General features: G+C 36.2%; 1 long non-coding RNA gene across 3 annotated transcripts in view; it reads left to right on the top strand.

Moving 5' to 3' along the window:
* Positions 1 to 20,040, top strand: part of LOC311445204 — a 161,423-nt gene that overhangs the window by 114,606 nt on the left and 26,777 nt on the right. For all 3 annotated transcript variants that reach the window (XR_014698297.1, XR_014698298.1, XR_014698300.1), the window contains one exon: positions 1,657 to 1,784. This is a non-coding gene — a long non-coding RNA (uncharacterized lncRNA). The remainder of the gene's footprint in view (positions 1 to 1,656; positions 1,785 to 20,040) is intronic.

Here is a 20,040-nt window from a genome sequence, read left to right as displayed (position 1 = left end):
TGTATTAAATGAGGATTTCTCTAATGTTGTTGTTAGTTTTAATAAGCAGAATTGTTTCCATAGGAATATAAATTACCATAGGAATATTAGCTTTTTAATTATTAACATAATTAAGAATATTTTAATGTATTTTAGTGATATAAATTAAAAACTTAAATTATCTAGAAGAAATAGTGTACCAAATATTATTTAACCAATCTTTTGTGAGATTATAAAGTAATTAGTAATGCCTGATATTAGATATTCTTCTGTAAAAATTATAATACTTTTCTGTCAAAATTTCTGTGCAGTCATATGAGAAACCATATTTCTAAGAAATTGTTCCTTATATCGAGGAAACTTTGATAAGTGTAGTTCCAAGTTATATTTTTCTCTTGACCACGAATATAAGTACCATTGATACTAACACAAACATTCTGTGTAGATGTGCAGACCTGTGACATCTACATTATTAATAAGAAATCTAGAAGATTAGAATGAATCAGGAAAGAATCTTTTGCCAAGCATTTGAATGAGAGGAGCTGGTATATTATAGACATAAGAAGCTTAACTGTTTCCAAGTTATTTCCAAGTGCCATGGGGAAGGAAGAAGTTTTGAGAAGTTTGAGGGAATATCATGACTAGAGGTGTTTGTGAAGAGATTTCAGTAAGTGTGAAGACAACTTAAGAGAAAACAAAAGACACTTATTTGAAAATTTGAAAATATAGTCAGTGAGATTTGGAGGTGAGCATCATGGCTGCTTGATCTGTCACTACAGAATGAAACTGATAAGAGGCTGTGAATGACCTTTAACAGTGCAGGAAATAAAAAAAGAAATCTACAGGAAAGATGGAGAAAGAATGTTGTTTGTTTGTTAGTTTTCCTGCAGTCCGTCATTTTAGTTTCTTTTCTTACTGTTGTATTACAGGTCAGCACTGAGGCTGCAGGTGCTTAGTCTCTCTTCTTTATTTTCTCTTTGATAGTATTTTTTTTTTTTTTTTCACTTTCTATCACTTGTCTTAAAAGCCATAGTTTCAGAAGAGGAGAGTGACTTCTCTGAAAGCTATACATTTTAAGTTATGCCTACCTTAGTCTGAGCTCATCCCTGTGAATAGTGCTCACATTTTTTCTGCCTGGGAAAATCACAATTTCCTCTGCAGACATAAAAATCTCTGCATTCACTTTTGGAGCGACTGATGATTACCTTGCTATCTAAACCTGTAAAAAAAGTCTAATTCAGAATTATTTTCTGCTCTAAGTTAATACCTCTGCATCCTACAGTCTACTGAAAACATCAGTGGGACTACAGGAAACAGGTGAAACACAGAATCAGCAGGCTGTCCCAGGGTACTCAGCCTTGCTTTCTCTTCCACCAGTGTCTCTCTAGCGATATTCTGGCCTCATGAGGACCTGAGCCTTACGTGGTCCTGTATCATACTTTCAACCTGCTGTGGTTTGGTCTGTAGTGAAGAAGAAGAAATCTGAACACTAAATCCTTTCTTCTATGACATTCTGCAGCCATTTGATGATAGTATCTGCCATCATCTTCTTTGTTAGGAAGCTCTGAAATTGATGTTCAACTTTTTGTATATCCGCCTGTCATCTGTCTCCTTGTATCCGAAGGATGATAAAGGATTAGCTCACTTTTTTTTTTTTTTTTTTTTTTTTTCTCCCAGATTAGCTGAGGCAGATATGGGATGACATCATCAGACTAATCTTCCAAGAGTACAGTTTTACTTGCTCCAACTAGAAATGCCATTTCTTCCATTCCTGAGCCATTATGGATCTTCTCGTCCTGTTACTGGTAAGTGACCTGTTTTTGCAGCAGTGATCTGAATGGCTATAAGCAGGCTAGAGAATGAGCTATTGCAATATTTGAGACATGAGATAATGAGATTCTTGACAAGAATCTGGCATGTGGATATTTAAAGTGATTAAAGTTTAATGTAGTGGTATTACGACTTGAAATAGGGAAAAGAGGTAGTAAGGAAAACCAATCAAATTTCTCTATATAGTGCCACTGATCTAGCTTTGAAATTCCTTAAAAGGATTACACTCTAGTTTAATTAAATCCTTTGCTCTCCCAACATTGCTTAACAATTTTTAGTATCTCCCTAGATTTCTAACATTACAGAGCAGAGTTATGAGTCAGATTACTTTGTGTGTTGAGTTTTAAACATGAGCCATGAATCCCTGAAATCCTTTGTTGTTAAAGCAGAATACATTTAACTCTCTCCATTTAGGGTTTAGTCATCCTTTTCATAAGTCTTTTGATGAATAAGGTCATTAAAATTAACACAATATTAAAATAGCTGGTCTCAGTAATTATAATGTTTAACCATGGTTTCTCCTGAGATTAAACTCTGTTCATTTTATCTTCCAATCCAAGAACTTTAACAAAGCTTATTTATAGCAGCCTGAAGACTTGTAGCTGGGTATAGCTTAAGGCTACCACAATATTCTTGTGTAAAACCTCTGTAAATGAGACATCAGTTACATCATATGTTTCTGTGGTAAATTTTAGTGTTCTCTTTTTCAGTCTTCATCTCACATTTAAATATGTTTCTTGGTTTTTTAGTAATCATTTAAAAAATATTTCAGTCCTTCCTAATGCTAATAGGTATTTTGTTTCGTACTCTCATTAAGTTTTCCATTAACAAATTTTACCTGTCACATATTCCCACCTACCCGTTAACTGAGTCACTGTATGTTGACATGTATTGTGTGATGGTTTTTATGTAAGAAGAACCAAAAGTTTTGTGCATAATAAAATAGGGATTGAGATTAAATTTGTGGGGAAAAAAAAAAGTTTTCTCTAAAAACGTGTCACCAGGTTTCCACACTAGTTGAATGTGATGACGCCAACATGGTATAACAAGACATCCATTGCTAAAACTTCATCCTCTTAACAGAACTGAATATGTTTAATTTTTTGTATATAAATTGACCTCTTTTGTAAGCTGTAGTTGTAAATATTTGCTGAACACTGACTGCAAGTAGTAGCTCTAGGGAAAAAGTATATGAACTGGCTGAAGATGGGAATTACTTAACTGTAGTTGAATTAAAGCCAGTAATTCATAAATCCCTTAAAGTCAGAGATTCCGTCTTTCTGCAACTGAACACTAGTTAACTGGAAAGCACAGCAATGCAAAACGCTTGGCACAGCCTCTTGTGCACTTGCTTGTATCCATGTATATCGTTCATCATCTGGATGAATAACAGGGTGAACTTACTTAATGGAAAACACTTCTTTGCAAACCTGCATTAACCATTCCTATTCAATGAGTACCCTAAAAGCGTTTGGGTACCTTGGGTTTTCATAACACTTACAACATCATAAGAATCCAAGTTTTAAGGACAAAAAAAAACGACACCTTACTTGGGAGATTTATTGAAAATGTTTTGTTTGAAATAATAAAAAATAAAATGGAAATCACACTGTTAACAACATGTTTACCATAACTGGCTTGAGGATAGTTAGCTGATCTTTATGATGGGTGCTCAGTTTTTTAACTTCTTCTGTAGTCATCTACCTTGAAGAATTTATAGGCGATTTTCACTGCTCCTATTATTTTAAGTGGTGGTTGGAGCCATTTAAAGGAGCTGATACTTGAAATCTGCCCTTTATTTAGCCTCAGATGATAAGTCTTGCCATTCCTTTTGGCTCCTGTTTACTTGTCCCTTATATTCTGAAACTAGGAACTAGGATATCACATAGTTCTGTGGAAAATCATAATCCCTTCCACTTGTCTTTATTATGCTTTATGATTAGAATTTCTGTTGAATGCCCTTGTTAGCATATTTCTGGCTCCAGGCTGTTTTTTCTTGTGACTGCTTTCTGAAGAAACTTTTATAAATCATATTGTAAGATCTCCTCAAAGTGCAGTTTCCTTATTGGATACATCACTGTTCTTTCTCTGTGAGCATCATAAAAAGATGAAACGTTATAACACAGAGACTGAAAATTGTGAGAAATGCCAAACTATTTTTATGTAAATCCTCCTGGAATCCCTTTGTGCTTCCTTTTAAAGTATTTTCTAGTGTAGAACAGGTCATCCCAATCTTCTTCATATTCTAATTATAAAGTATTTTTTGAAAAAAAGCTGAATCAATTTTTGGAGGAACCTTTTTGGAGTCTTTCTGCTAACTTTCTGCTTTTTTTTCTGTAATATCTTTTGTAAACCTTCTCTCAGTTGAGACTAGTAAACTCTTCTGGGCAGTGCAAACTGCAGCATGCTGTGAGCTAATTACCTTACATTAGCCATTTCAGAAATTACTGGCAGCTAATCTTCATAAAGCTAATCAGTCAGAAAAGAAGACACCTAGCAAATAAATACCAGGCATCTTTATGCTTGAAACAATCAGGAATGACCCTAATCTGATTTAAAAAATTGGAGTGCTTACAAAAAGGGAACAGTGTGTGGCTGCCATCACTAATTCGATAAAGCTCTTGTGTTTTTTTAATTGACCCATCTTCTTGATGCACTTTGTTTTTCCTTTCTGATCCCTCCAAGCTTGAATTTTCAAAAGCAATTATACATCTAAAAAGGTAATGTCAGCTTACCCCCTTCATCACTTAGTGCTAGCTTTTAAGTCTGCTGTTCCAAATACATTATAAATTTCAAAAAGTTAATTTAAATATTTGTCTTCTTTCATTTCACTCATGTTTGAGGTTTGGAGAGAGTGAGAATATTTTCTCTTTCATATAGGATCTCTCCTCCTCCCACTCCCTTAAAAATGTCCTGAATCTGCTATGCTGCTGGAGTGGTTTTAAAAATGATACCACTTCAAACAACAGTTCCCTGGTTTTGCTGGATATGGCTTATGGCGCTTAAGAAAGTAAATATCCTGAATTCAAAATAACTCAGCACCTTTTTCCCTCATGGTACCTGGCTGTATTAATTAACATCCTGCAGGACACAGCTGTGCATGTTGTTCAAAGGTCAATTCCACAGAAATAGGTGTGTGTTTAATACAGATTACCTAAATCCTGGTATTCAGCAGAATAGGCTAATACTGCCTTAAGAGATAAAACAGAAGTTAGCGTTCTGTCCTGTACAGGTGTGTCTACTGCATTTAGGTATAGAACAAGCTATGCAGTTTCCCTTACAACAATGGTGAATGTATTTTACAGCATGCTTTGAGATCTTAAATGGAAGGAGAGTGGTGGTTCCACAGCTGATTTCCAAATAGGAAGGTTGCTGGGGGTTCAAAGTGGCAAACTTTCAGCTGTAGGTGAAATCAATTATGTAGAAATTTAGAAATGGTAGCTTCAGAAATCTGTGTCCCTTTTGGAGCCCTGAAAGCACTCTAAACCACTTGGCAGTTATGACAATTAAAAAGCAAGGAAAAAAAATGAAATCTAGGTAAACAGTCTGAAGATTTTAAACTAAAAAAAAAAAAAAGTAGATTTAGATTACATATTAGGAGGAAATTATTTGCTACGAGGATGGTGAGGTACTGGCCCAGGCAGCCCAGAGAAGCTGTGGATGCCCCATCCCTGGAGGTGTTCAGGGCCAAGTAGGATGGGGCTTTGGGCAGCCTGCTGTAGTGGGAGGTGTCCCTGCCTGTGGCGGGGGGGTGGAATTGGATGCTCTTTAAAGGCCCTTTCCAATCCAAACTGTTCTTTGATTCTATGATTACCAAATAATAATCAAACCAAGAAAAGTACATTCATATTTCAGAGAGAAATATTCCAGATATGAATAATGTGCAGTGACAAGATTGATGTAAGGTGTCAAATGATTGCTGGACTCCTAGCTTTCATTAAAGCAGTAGAATAAAAGAGATTCCAGCTCATCTCCTTGATGGTACAAGAATGTCACATGTAAAATGATCACTAACGAAGCTTTTCAGTGAAAGAGACTTGTGTATGCTAATTAGTTAGATTAATCATTTGTATGCTGGCATATTATAATAAGCAGTGCATATTAAAACTGGAAGAAATTTCTGTTGCCCATTTCATTTTATTTTATTTTTTGCTAGATGCTCTCATGATCTACTACATCTCTATCTTCCTGGGCAGCAAATGGCAGTGCATTAAAACTCTGGTTGTAGTCCAGCATGATAGGCTTGTGTTTGATGAACTAAAATTTCAAAATTCTCTGTTTTTTAGCAAATGATGTCTGTGACTTGATCTGCTGGGTGTTGGTCTTTGTGGTAGCTTGTTACATAAATTTAAGCACAGGGAGTTTTAAGGTATCTGGATTTAACAGTTATAATCTACTCTGTGGACAAAGGCCTCTTCCAAAGGCTGTCCCAGTTTCTGCTCATACACAGCAAAGTTAATGTATCCTGTTCTGAGAGCCCTGAACAAAATAGCCAGGAGTGAAAAGTGGAAAATATGTGAAACTGGAGGAATATGAAAGAATACACTCTCTTCCAGCATGTATGCTGTGTGTCTAAACACACATATTGTTGTGTCGAATTGAAACTTGTTTTTTATGACAGTAACAGATTAAAGAAAATTAATGTCACTGTCTCCCAGATCCTTGCAACCGTCATTACTTCCTTGGGATATTACTTCATGGGAGTGAATATAAAGATGGGATGAATTTTAGGAATATCTTTTGAGCGCTGTAACACTGTAGCTTTAAAAGCTAGGAGATTTTAGAGACAGTAATTAAATGTGATTAGCTGAACATGAACACAATTAGCCAAATATCTGAAAATGTTAATGAAAATCTATTACAGTATTAAGTATTCCTCAAGAAAATCCACCATTATATCTCTAGTGATATCCTGAATTTTTATTTAGAATCTGTATTTTACTTCTAAAGTTCTTGTGCAGATTTTGCAATCCAAAGTTCATGCACAAAACATGCAAAAGAAAAATGAATCATCTTTTTAAAGAGCAGCCAAAAGCAGTCCTAAATGACCTCATATTTCAAAAGTAATCTGTAAATATTCATGGTAAGTAACTCAGTTTACAGAACGATTGTATCCTTCTGTCTGTCTTTGAATGATATTTCTGCCTGCCTCATTTTTTACAGCTGCAAATGGTCATAGATATGGAACCTTAAATGAGAAATCACTCTCTTGGAATTGTCAGAGAATGTATGGAGGTGTCCCTTTTATTTCTTTCTGGTTTTTGACCTTGAAGTGCATTTATCAGGTCACGACTGAAATTCATTGAATTTCATTGAAACAGAATTCTCATTTTCATTGAAAATTAGAGCTTTCCTAAAACTTACATTTATTTATTGAAAGGTGAAAATAGACACCACCACACTTTTCAGTATGCTACAAACCACAGTGAACATGAAAGATCATGACAAATGCAAGAGGCAGATCCCAATATCCTGTGAAAGAAGGTAAAGTAAGTTCTAGAAAATACAGCCATTGTTCATAACTGAGCAGTTGAACAACCATACAGTTGTTCATAACGCTTAAAATAATTTACTGCTGTGCTCCATAGCTGTAATTACACTTGCTAGTATGTGCCACAAAACTCTGGCAAGAATGAGAAGAGAAAATAAGTTAAAACGGCTAGTGACAGTTAACTCTTGCATTTCAGTTCTCACTTGTAGATTCTTAAGTGTTTTACAAAGGAAGAAATGAAGGTGCTCTTTAGATCATTGAATTTGTGCAGAGTTCAGATAGAGATAGAGACACGGCTATGTTGCATGGATACCCTAATCACCTTGTCAGTGGGTATCCTAGGTGGAATATTTGGATCCTGCATGGAGACTAGTTCCTCTTTGACTTAATGGCAATCAGGCTGTGCTGTGATTAAAGCAGGAAACCAAGAATCAGGGGTGTGTGTTCTGCTATGGCCTGGCTTTGTATAAACACAGAGAAATTCAACAAGGACAAGAGCAAAGTCCCACAGCTGGGTCAGACAAACACCCTGCAGAGGTACCAGCTGGAGAGCGGCTGTGGTGCAGCTCTACTGGAAAGGATCTGGGGAATCATGGAGAGCAGGCTGCCGAGCGTGAGCCAGCAGTGTGCCTTGGCAGTGATGGGAGCTAACACAGCTCAACAGGAATGTAGCCACAGGGCTGAGGGAAATGATTGTTCACCTTCAACAGCAGAATGATGCATCCTGGTTTGGGCCCTCAGAACAAAGAAGGCGTTGATAAAGGAGTTCACTAAGAGGATATGCCGAAGGGATCTGGGCTTGTTTAACTTGACAAAGAAAAGGCTTTGGGGGACCTAGAAGCAGCCTTCTAGTTACCAACAGAGGTTACTGAGAAGACAGCCAGGCTCTTTATTGACACGCACAGAGAGAGAATGAGAGACAGTGGTCATAAATTGTAACAGGGAAAGTACAATTGAATATAAAAACAAACAAACAAACCCCTGAGCACAGGTAAATGTTGAAACATAAATGTTTTCAGTCTCCATCCATAGAGATTTTCAAGGCTTAGCTGGACAAAGTCTTGAACAATCTGGTCTGAATTTCAAGTTGTCCCATCTTGTAGCAAGAAGTTGACCTAGATGACCTCCTAAGGTACCTTTCAACTTAAGTGATTTTATGATTCAATGTGAAGTAATTGTACTTAGTGGAAAAACAGCCTAAGTCACTGAGCTGACAGGAGCTGCTGTAATCTGGGGAAGAATTGCTGTATGCTTGCATTCAGCTGGTCTGGCATCGGGTTGAAGATAGTCTCTGTCCCGCAGAAACCCAGATGGGTCTGAAACATCCCAGTGCTTACCAGATGGGGATTTGCAGCAGAACTTCAGAGTAACAAACCTGTGTGAATCTCCTTTAATCCAGTCTTCAAGTTTGGAGTGAATATCAATACAGACAAAGAAAGGTTCTGTTCCAGGAACAATGTTTTTGCTAAATGCTAAAGCAAGAAAATGCCAAGTACCTTTTCCCTATCCTGAATTGGACAGGCAATGAATATATGGATACTTTCTTCTTTTTCCACTTTTATATCCATGCCTTGTTTTATCTACTGGACTCTATACATTTTATTGAATTTTAGTTGGGAAAATTAGACATCTAGTAAAAATTCACTAAAACCAGCTTGTATTCAGTTTGTTCTTATAGAAGGAATCCAGTGGCAGCCTCTGGCTGCATTCTGATTTGTTTCTTGTTTTTCCCTCAGTCTTTATTATCATGCCTTACACGTTTCAAATGCACCCAAGTGATTCGGAACCTACATGCTATATTTTCAAAGAACTGTAGTGTCCCTGCAGTGTTGGAAATGTTCTATGGAAGGTCTAGTTATTTCCAGAGAAACCCAGGATAGCTATTTGTGGTGCATGCTTCAGGTTGCTAACACTGCAGGCCTTAGAGAATCCTTTCCCAAAGAAAACTTTTTTTTCTACCCTCAGTGCCTTAATTTGGCTACAGTACCTGGCTCATGATACTAATAAATGCATTTTCTCAAGAGGATGAATAGCACTGCAAAATTCCTTCTGAAATAGTGTGTTTTCTGTTTTTAATAGCCAATCTCTCTCTCTCTTTTTTTTTTTTTTTTTTTTTTCTCCTTTTTCCCTGGATCTCTGCAGTTCTGGAAGCAGAATAATGTTGTACCTCCAAATGAAAAGATTTTGAGACAGCTGCATAGTTGTCTCCTACAGTAAGTTTTCTGTATGCATTGAAACAGCTTTCAAACAGTTTCCCAAAGCAGCCAGGTCAGTGTTTTGGATTTTGGTTAAGCTGACTCTTATATTATTGGTGTATTGCTATAAATTTGCTCTCGTCTAATTTGAGTACACTGTAATTGCTACTTTGCACTGCAAGTAGATTTTCAGTGTCAGAATAAGCAGATAAAATTTACAGGGATGAGCCTTCATCCTTTCATTAAAGCTTCTACTGTGTTTTCCAAGGCCTCATTTATAATTTAGCTTATATATGTCAAATTGTTGTTGTTGCTGTTTGTTAGGCCAAAACGTCTGGGTGTGTATTGAGTGAGTTATAGAAAACTGCATCCCAAACATCTCAAAGTTTCATTTAGGCAATAATAATGGGGAAAAAATGGAAAGGAAGTGCTGTAATAGAAGAATGTGAATCATTTTATAACAACAGATCTACATTCTGGGGAAACCTTTTTTTCACTGTATAAATAATTATTGTCTAATCTTTTGTGTGAGGGTAGTAGTGACTATGCAGAAGGAGATCCAGCAGGTGAGTAAGGCTTATGGTATAGTTTTTGAAGCTTGCAAGGGAAGCAAGTACCAGTGCCTGGGAGGGCAGCAGGAATATACAGCAAGATTTAGTCACCTGCTTGCCTTGTGCACAGACACTCAGCCGCCTTATACAATACAGTAGTAAAGTGTACATGTAAAGACTTTATGAGTAGGGGTGATCTGGAGCCTGGTACAAGTCACAGCTGATGTGACACTAAGCAGAGTAAGTGCAAAATCATTCCTAGTTTATTAGCTAGTGTGATAGGTGGTGGTGGTTCCTGGCAGTAGGATTGAACAGGGAATAAGTTATGGATAATGCTTTCTGGGAAAAATGAAGAACATCTATTTGGTTTAAAGAAAAGAAGAAAAGTCTATGACCAGAGGGACAAAGATGCAGAAATAGCTGTGCTTACAGTGTTTAGCCTGGACTGTGTTAGTATAGCTAGGTACTTGATTTTTTTTTTTTTTTTTTTTTATCATTTATAAATGAGTAAGTGTAGGTAAGAAGCACTGAAACTGCTGAATTTGGGATAATTTAAGTTACTTAGCTTTATCTTCACCATATTACTGTTACATCTCCTCAAAAAAGTTTTCAGTTGGAAACTTACTTTCTTTTCCCTTCCAAAAACCTCCTACAAACGTGGACTAGATACTACAGTGCCTCGACCTAATATTCATATTTTTTCTGTCTGGAATAGCTGCTGTAAGCAATTGGGCTACACTGGGGCTTGGTATAACTCTTGAAATGAATGACATTAAATTGCCATACAGTCATAAAAGACAAAATAAACAATCAGTCTTCTGCTATAATTTTTAAATTTGGGATGTAGTCCTGTTGCACAAATAGAACTGAAATGGCTGAATAAGGCCTTGTGCTTAACTTAATTTTCTTGAGAAAAATAAAAGTGTCACTTTTCTGAAAAATAAGAACAACAACAAAAAAAGAAGAGTGCCACTATTAAATGAAATTATTTCTGCATGCTTATATTTTTTGTATGGCCTTTTCCATTAAGATATTTTGGAAAGTAATAATATTAATAATAAAAAGTTGGAGGATAAAAAGAAATAGGTGTTGTTTTGTTTTTTTTTAAACTTGAAAAGAACACGTGACGGTAATAAATGTTAGACTACTTTAGAGAGTTTTATTTTGTGGATTGCATTTGGTTTTGGTGAATAGTATTTGTCACACTGGTATTTACTGCTTTGATATTTAATTAAAGAAAACTAATTCTGTGATAAAAGAAAAAAATAGAAATCAGGATGTTATTCTTATCACGTAGGTCTCTTATTAAAACTTAAGCATACTGTTCCATTTTCATCCATTTTCTGTTGTCTAAATTCAATGTGCATGGTTACTCAATTTGCTATCGGGGAAATGAAGGCCTTACAAATACATAGCTTAAAATTTCAAATAGAATCCATAAATTGTACCAAGAAATTGCCCAAGTAATAGCAGCAACTAGCTCTTGTGCATTTATTTAAAGATGAGAATGTTATTCCAATCCCTGTATAGATTCATGGAATGGTACTCTGCCCGTGGGCAAACAGTTTTGGTATGTGCAAGAGTTGCATATATTTCTGTGGAGGTAGAAAAAAAACTTGTCTTTGCCTTTACTTAGAATAATATGCTGTGGTCTCAGAGGCTGTTCTGGCAACAGTTACATTTTTCTGACAGTTGCTCAGTAGTCATGAGGGTATGGCTTCAAGGGAAAGGCATTCATTTCCAATTAGCATATTACTAATTAAAGCTTTTAGCCTATTAGAACAAACAAAAAAAACAATAAACAAACAAAAAACAAAACAACAACAACAAAAGTACACAACAACAACACAGAAAACAAGACAAAACAAACAAAAAAACCTCCTCACCCTCGAACCCTCTTTTACTTCACTGCTTCTTGTTGATAAAATCCAATCAGCCCAGAGGGAATTTATAATTCTGGCAATTGCACCACATGATTACTACCTACAGGAGCAATCACTTACAGTACATCACCTGTGGGCTGATGAATCATTTATTATCAAGATTTAATTGCTTGTAATACATCCTTGTGGCAAGATACACACACATATACCTAATTTGTACATATGTAGAAATATATGCCACTTATGTTAGGGATGGAAAAGGCTCGGTTCATGTTATGCTTCACAAAATTAAAAATGCACAGGTTCTGTTAAAAATACTTAAATCTAGATTCACCAAATGTGTTCACACATTTCTGGATCTAGTTAAGACAAGAATTAAAGAAGGTTAAGCAAATGTGTATGTGCAGGATATTATTTATTTATTTGCATATTGAAGAGAGTTGTCTGATAATAGCAGGAGTTTAAGATGAAGGTTTTGGGGTTCTTGTTTAACCTTGTCTATTCATTACAATTTTGTATTGCTATTTATTGTATAAGTGGTGGAGGGTTATTACTCTTTAAAAGGGAGCTGGTGTCGTGGATTTAAGAGGCATATGAGAGGACCACCAGCAAGAGATGCCTTCTTGCATGCCCTGCATATAAGGGAAGCAAAAGGCCCCTGAGGCTCAATTAAATGCTGGTTAGCCCCGGGATGTGCTTTATCTGAAGACATTTGCCATTCTCTCCTTCATATTACTTGATTACTTCTTCAAAACAGTGCCAGATCTATTTAGCGAAACATTCAGGATCACAGTTGTTAATGTTGAAGCTGGGAGCCAGCTGCAAGGTATGCCAAAGCATTACTTGCTAGAGGACTGAGGCAAGAGAGATAAAGTGAAGTTGAAATACTTCTCTCCAGATCCTGAAGCCACGTGAAAAATGAAATAAATACTGGCACCATGCAGACAATCTGAAGGTTTATTTAAATTACTTCACCTGGAGCAGTCTCTACTGCATCAGCTGAAGAAAGCCCAAGTGTTGCTTTCCTTTTGAGTACTGCTTCTCTCAACAAAGTGTAAGAAGGAAAGGGGAGTAGGCTTAAGTAGAAGTTTAAATACAAAAAGGTTGCATGAAGCCATCATTAAGAGAATCACAATTATAGGTGAATTTAATTCCCTTGTTATTGGTTAATCTGCTAATATAACTATGTGTGGGGAAGTGCTATTTAAAGCACTTTATTTAAGCTCAAATTATTTTAAATTCTTAAATTATTACATTATTTATTTGAGTTTATTTTCCAGGAATTTAAGCCTGGAAGCCTGTACAGCTTGCTCACCAGCAGCATCTGGGGACTTGATCTGGCCAGGTGCTCAGCCAATGGCTTGATCAGTTGATCTGTCCTTCCTTCCTATAATCTTCTGCATGGCATCCTTTCCAGGGCTGGGACCACAGAATTTGGGTCTCTGCAGTCTACTTGCAGTGGAGTTACTGTTGTGCTTTTGGATATCTGGAAGCCTGGGTACTATCTGAAATTGAAATGCAGGTTCCATGGTTAAAGGGATTAATGAGGCAGCCCAAATGAGAACATTTCCAAAAAGTGATTTTTGCAACTCTTCTGGATTCCATTAGAAACTTCTAACGTTATTCCTTTGATATTGAGTTAATCTTCTCTATAATGAGAATATTGGAAAATGTGCTACAGGCAGGAGTATCTAAGTATTTTTGATTAGAGATAATATATGTGGGATCAAATCCTGCTTGCTTCATTCATACAGCTAGTCCCATTGAATCTAAACAGGAATGCTAGAGTGAATAAAGGAAGCAGGATTGGTCCTGTATGTGCTATTTCTATATTTCATTTTCCTCTTGATTTCTGTTTCATTTGTAATTAACAGAGTGTACTGATTAAATCATTAACTGTATAGTTCATCTTTCATTAGTGGATTGTAGATTGAGATCCTAATGTACTGTAACCCATTGCTAGGATAGCTATAAAAGTTTTGATTTATGAAAGCAAATATTTTCTATTCTTATATCATTTGTGATCAAGAAATGATACAAACAAATTTGTCTAACATAATCACATCCTCATGTCTGCCAGTCCTAGAAAACTCATCATAAGGCTATTTGGGATAAAGGGAAGAACAGGATTTTTAATTCTTTTGAAGTATATTAAACTCTGAGAGCTTCTTTGAGATGTCAAGTGTAGAGACCGGAGATTTACTGCAACAAAATAGGAAGTAGCCTTGCTTTCCTATAGCTGCTGTCAAGATGGTGACAGTGCAGAGTCAGCCTCACTAGAAATGGCTATATAGATTTTTTGTTGTTCTTCTACCCTAGTTGCTGAAATCTGAAGTTTTAAATGTTTTATCTATTAGGTCCACCTAATTTCTTAATTGTCCCAGCAACTTTACCTTATAGTACTCAAATGAAAAGCAGCTAACTTACCTTGTGAAGTGGTGTAAAGCTGGCAGAAAGCAATGTTGTTTTTGCAAATTTTATTTACTTAGCAATGTCTTATGGCAGTATTTTGGGTATATTATAAAACTCTCATAATCTTCACAGGGTGATATAGAATGGCTATTTGGGTATCTTGGAAAGACACCTGCTCTCTCCCTCTTAGACGCACATGTCCCTGGAACAGATGCTACAGTAGCATCTCCCAACCATTCAGCAATTTATAGGGCTCATCAGTGGTGCGGTATTAAGTCTTTAGTTATCCAGTAGAAGTCAATGTCACACTTAACACACAAGCCATTAATTGCAATAATGAAGGTTTAAAAATATCTCCAGCAAAACACAGAAAATTTTGAATGCTACCATAGGAAAAATCATCTCACAAAAATACCTCTGGGCATTCAAATATAGTTTTCATTTACAAATATAGCTCCTGATTCTGCTCCTATCATTACAAACTAGGACTAAACCTGAAAAGAAGACGTGCATTTGGCACGAAAGGTGATTTTAAGACTCCTGATGTTCCAGTTACTTGTCTGCAGCCAAGTTCTATGTGATGGCTTATTGCCAATAATGTGAAATATTAGCCACAAGATGTCCTCACAAGAAAAAGGTTTGTTGCCAACTCTTTAAATATAGGCAATTCCTTTTTGAACCCAAGCAAAGTCAGATCTTCTTTTTAGGCATCCAGCAGTTTGGGACAACTAAAATTAGTCTTGTGGAAGTACTTCAGATTTCCTAAAATATTTGAAATGTCATGTGGCTGTTTTAACTGACCTGTTCCATGAATAATGCTCTGAAGCTATTTGAGTATTAGGATTATTTGACCAATAATGAGTAAAGGTTAGCTGGCAAACCATATGAACACCATAAAAGAAGATAGTTTTATCTTTGTTTGGATAATAGTTATTGAAACAAAGTGGAATATTTCCTCTTTCACAGCAAAATGGACTTGCTCAATCACTGTTACATCCAGCTGTAGCTTTCCTGTTGCCCAGCAATATTAAGACATGGTAAGAAAACTGGTTATCCCTGCATTGAAACGGTCTGCTGTAGAATATTACAATGTGAAGTTGCTTCAGAAACCAAATGTGAGAGTAACATTTGGGAGTTTCACAGCAAGAGCAGTCCTGAGAGCTGTCAGCAATAACCTGCCCAGGGTTTGGCTCTCACAAACTCAGCAAAAATCAAAAGCAAATATTTACACTAGCATAGAGGTTCTGAGAGTGCCCATTACCCCAGGGACCTGAACCTGTGATTTGACCCTATTTCTATCCAAAACCTGCAGGAGAATGACAGACCACAAGTCATGCCTACGTCTAGCATATGGGCTGAAGGTCCAATTCCCTCTTCTCTTATTTGGAGGAGATGTAGAGAAATTCATATACATCTTTAAACATGGCTGCATTAGAGATTGGTAGAGAAAATCAGAAGCAGATAGGGTATCCAAAAGCACTAAGGCTGGGATTTTTTATTCTCTTCCCCCCCCCCCCCCCCCCCCCCCCTTTTTTTTCTTCTTTTTTTTTTTTCTTTCTTTTTTTTTTCTTTTTTTCATCTCTCACCACACTCCTTTCCATCAGGTTTTGATCACAGATTCTCATTTGGCTGCAGTTTCTTTTCTATCTTTGATCAATGTTTGTCTTTAATCTCTGCGTCTGTCTCTTCTATTCTTTTCTCTCCAGTCCATGACTATTACATTTTTCCATTTGTATTCTGTGCTATTATTTGCCTTCCAGTAAGCCTTTCTTCTTGTTTCATTGTGCTCTATCTCAGTCCAAAATGTTGTACCCAGTGTGAACAATAAATGGATTGATTTCAAATGAGTTGACAACCGTGCCTGCCAATCCATATCATATGAAGTAGCCCACCAAGTGAGTACAATAAGGGTCTCCTTTCAAAATGAATTCACACAAACTCTTGGAAAATCCATATGGAAGACTGGGGGCTGTGGCTTAGAACAGGTTTGCATAGCTAAGTTTCAAGAAGATATTTTTGAAGCAGTAAAGAGAAATCAATGTCTGCCTTTTCCTTCTACTTTATCTTTGGATAGAACAGATTAGAAAGTGTGTAATTGATTAGTTAATGAGTGAGAGTGGGCCCTGAAGATTGTGTACAAAGTCATGAGAAAAGGTTAGAGATTGAAAAAATGTAACAATAACGCAAAATCTGAAAAATACACTCATCTGCCATAGAAAATTTTAAAACCTTAAAAATGAAAACAAGCTTGCTAGCAGAGGGGCACAGTTGCTAGACTGTTCCTCAGAGATGATGTTACTGTATTACTGCTGTATGACTTATACATGGGAGTTGAAAGGAAATATAAATAACCAGGAAGAGAAGACTAATAATTGAAAAAGCCTGACAGAAACTCCTTTGTGTCATGTTCCAAATCTAGAGTTTGTCACAAGCTCACTCCTAATAATTCTTACTGTTGAGCTAAAAGTGTTATCCAAAGGATCATGTCTGAATTTAAATTAGTTTTTCAGTTATTATTTTTTGAGTGGCTCAATCAAATATGTATAAAACTAAGCGAAAAGGCCTTTTTGTTTTTAAACACAAGTGCTCTTTCCACAGCATGCCAGAACCTGACATTTCTTTGAAGCTTTTCTAAATTTCAAAGGAGGTAATATATTTAAACATTGGAAAGTTTTTACATCTCTGTTTAATTATTTTTGATGTGATACTTCTCAGGACACGTTAAATGAAAGCATTTTCCACCTGATCTTAATTGAGAAAGACTCTTATCTCCTTCTGTAATTTCTGATTAACAAGACTTCTGCCTGGACTAAATTACATATTCTGACAAACAGGAACAGGCTTATTTTCTTGTCTTTCAACACATTTTTCTAAAGCTCTGCAATGCCCCATCCCCACGTAAACACTTTATTTACAGCTGCCCACAGCTGTATTATAGTGACTGGTATATAATTACTTATATTTCTATAGATTATAACTACCTTAGGTATTTAAAGAGGATATATATAAGCATAATTACTGCAAGAGGAGAACATTACCATGGTGATTCCACAAGACTTATAGGAAAGATCCTTGGGAATGTACCGAGTCCTGGAGAATGTACCTCAGCCAGGGTGAATCAACGTGACTCAAGCAAATCAATTTATGATCCCAGCAATGGCTTGGCAAAGATGGGCTTCGTTTTACTTCACTCAGAGGAGGACAAAAAACAATTGTAACGCTCAGCTAGGATTTGAAGGGAACTCATCCATTACATACGATGAGGGGATTGCCAGTGAAGATCTATGTGACAGGAAAGGAAAAAGCATTGCTTTGTCATAGAATCATTTAGGTTGGAAAAGACATGCAGTAACATGGAGTCCAACCAGCAATGTGACCTACCAAGTCCCAATATTTTCATTTGGAGACTGATAACGTTTTCTGCAAAACTGAAGGCAAACTACTATATACATGATTCATTTTAGTCTATCTCTATGTGCAGGCATACAGCCTATTTTACATCCAGTGTGTTAATAACAGTGCTGGGAAATAGACCCCCAAAATTATAGCTGAATAAAGTAGGGATTTAAAAGAGCATGGCAGTTAAAGCTGAAACATAAGAAAGATACCTGAGAATAACAGACTTTCTAATAGTACCTGGAATCTAACTAACAAATACAGTTGTTTTTCATTCCAGTGCGGTATCCGCAGCATCACAGAGCCTTCAAGTGTTGTGTGGATGGTGGTGGTACATTTTCAGAGGGGGTTGTGACATCCAGTTGCCTTTGTTGACCACTGATGATAATTAAGGGGAAACAAAAACCTGGAAAATGAGTTCTGTTTGCTTTATGGGTTCATGGCTGTCTTTTACACCTTTGAATAGTAAGATGTAACAGAGTTTGTAGTTCTTGCTGCTTTTCTGGGTGCTGCAGAAATTCATGAAGGAAATTACAAATTTTGTGCCTCTTACTGACTACTGGTAGATTCATGTTCATCATAGTACTATCTAATGCTTGTTTGTCATCTTGCAAAGTAGAAGTATGCATGCTTCACAGCATCTCTCACCTAGTCTTTGTTTACTGGTAGCTGGCAGGAATCCTTGGCAGGTAAAATAAGAAAAGTATGAAGCAACACCTTATTCGTCTTTGGATTGAAAGGAAGGGCATGAATCCTGAGATTCCTGAAATCAGCTAAGCAGACTAAAGGTCTCTAAAGGTTTAGTGTGGCTCTCAGTCTAAATAACAAAGCATCTTGGTGTCCTTCAGGCCCCGTTCTGAATTACCACAAAATATATTCTTATTTTCATAAGCAAGCAGACTATGAATTAAATCTAAATTACAACATCAGCAAGTACCTTCACAGTTGTGTACAGTTCTGATGCATATTTATTTATTTATTTATTTATTTATTTATTTATTTATTTATTTATTTTGATTTTGCTGCATGGACTATTCAAAGTTTGACTTGGAAAGACTTGAGAAAGCTGTCCTGATCAATGCAAAGGTATGTCAGTTACAGGTGAACAAATTACAGGATCTTCTCTAGCCAGACTTGTAGTAAGGGTTGCAAGCTCATGTGGTTGAGGTTCACTAATTTTTGCCACTAAGACTGTCCAATTTGGTAATACTAAACAATGTTTTATATTCTGCAGACATAAAAAGCTGCAGGGTTGATTTAGAATAATAGTGTATTCACAAATAGTACTCAAATTGCTCTGAAACATCACAGTTAGCTGCATCTTCATTCTGATATCTCACTGCTTTATACTTCTAAGGCCTTTCCCTAGCAGACTATAAAATCATTCCAAATGTGAGATGATAAATTAATAGAACAAAACAAATTGGAGTCAGTAGGAGTGCACTTAGCACTAACAAGACCCGTCTGAGTTTCACATTTTCTCTTGCAATTATTAAAAATAAGACTAGTGTCAGAACTCATCTTTTCTTTAATTGCTGTTGCACAAAGCTCTGGATGTTTTTTTTAAGGGCTGATGCAAAGGAGCAATCTATTCAATTGTTTATTAATATAATTTCTTCTGAATCAAGGGAGAAAATGTGAGATATAACCAGAGACAAATTTCAGATTACTTATGGCAGAAGGAATGAATATTTGGTTATTTACATTGAATCACCACATACAACGATGGCTTTAGGGTAAATAATGTTAAATATTTGCAGTAAGTGAAAAGTCAAACAAGACACATTAAGAGGTGAACAGTTTGATGTGATATTTGAGGAGGCTGAGTCTCCTATGCTCTGGCTGAAAATATTAAAGTTTCTTTTTTTTTTCCTTGATGTGGAAGGAAAACTGCTGAAACATCCATATTTTGCTATACTTATTTCTTCTGTTCCAGTGAGCCTTGGCAACTTAGAGATTAAGGAAGGAAGATTCTGTTCTTCTAGAGAATGAAAGACCATTAAGCTTTCTTTTTCATCTGTTGCCTATAATGAAACCTTCAGTTAGCAAGCAGCAAAGATGTTGCTTTGCTGATTTTTTTCACTTTGATTTGATTTCTTATGATTAAGCAGGTTTTACAAAGCTGTTTTATTTAAATAGCACTATTTTTGTCCTTTTTATCGTAGTTCATTGTAGTTCCTTTGCTTTAGTCAACTCTAATAGCATACCTGTGAGAAATGGTTAAGTCAACATGATAGGAAGGTGACTCAATTGAAAGTACAAGAATGTCTAGCATTCAGAACAAGACTTATTTTATGTTCCAG

This window comes from Aythya ferina, assembly GCF_964211825.1.
Source record: "Aythya ferina genome assembly, chromosome: 15".
Taxonomy (NCBI): Eukaryota; Metazoa; Chordata; class Aves; order Anseriformes; family Anatidae; genus Aythya; species Aythya ferina.
The sequence above is the reverse complement of the archived record's forward strand: the minus strand, read 5'-3'. Positions and strand labels throughout refer to the sequence as shown.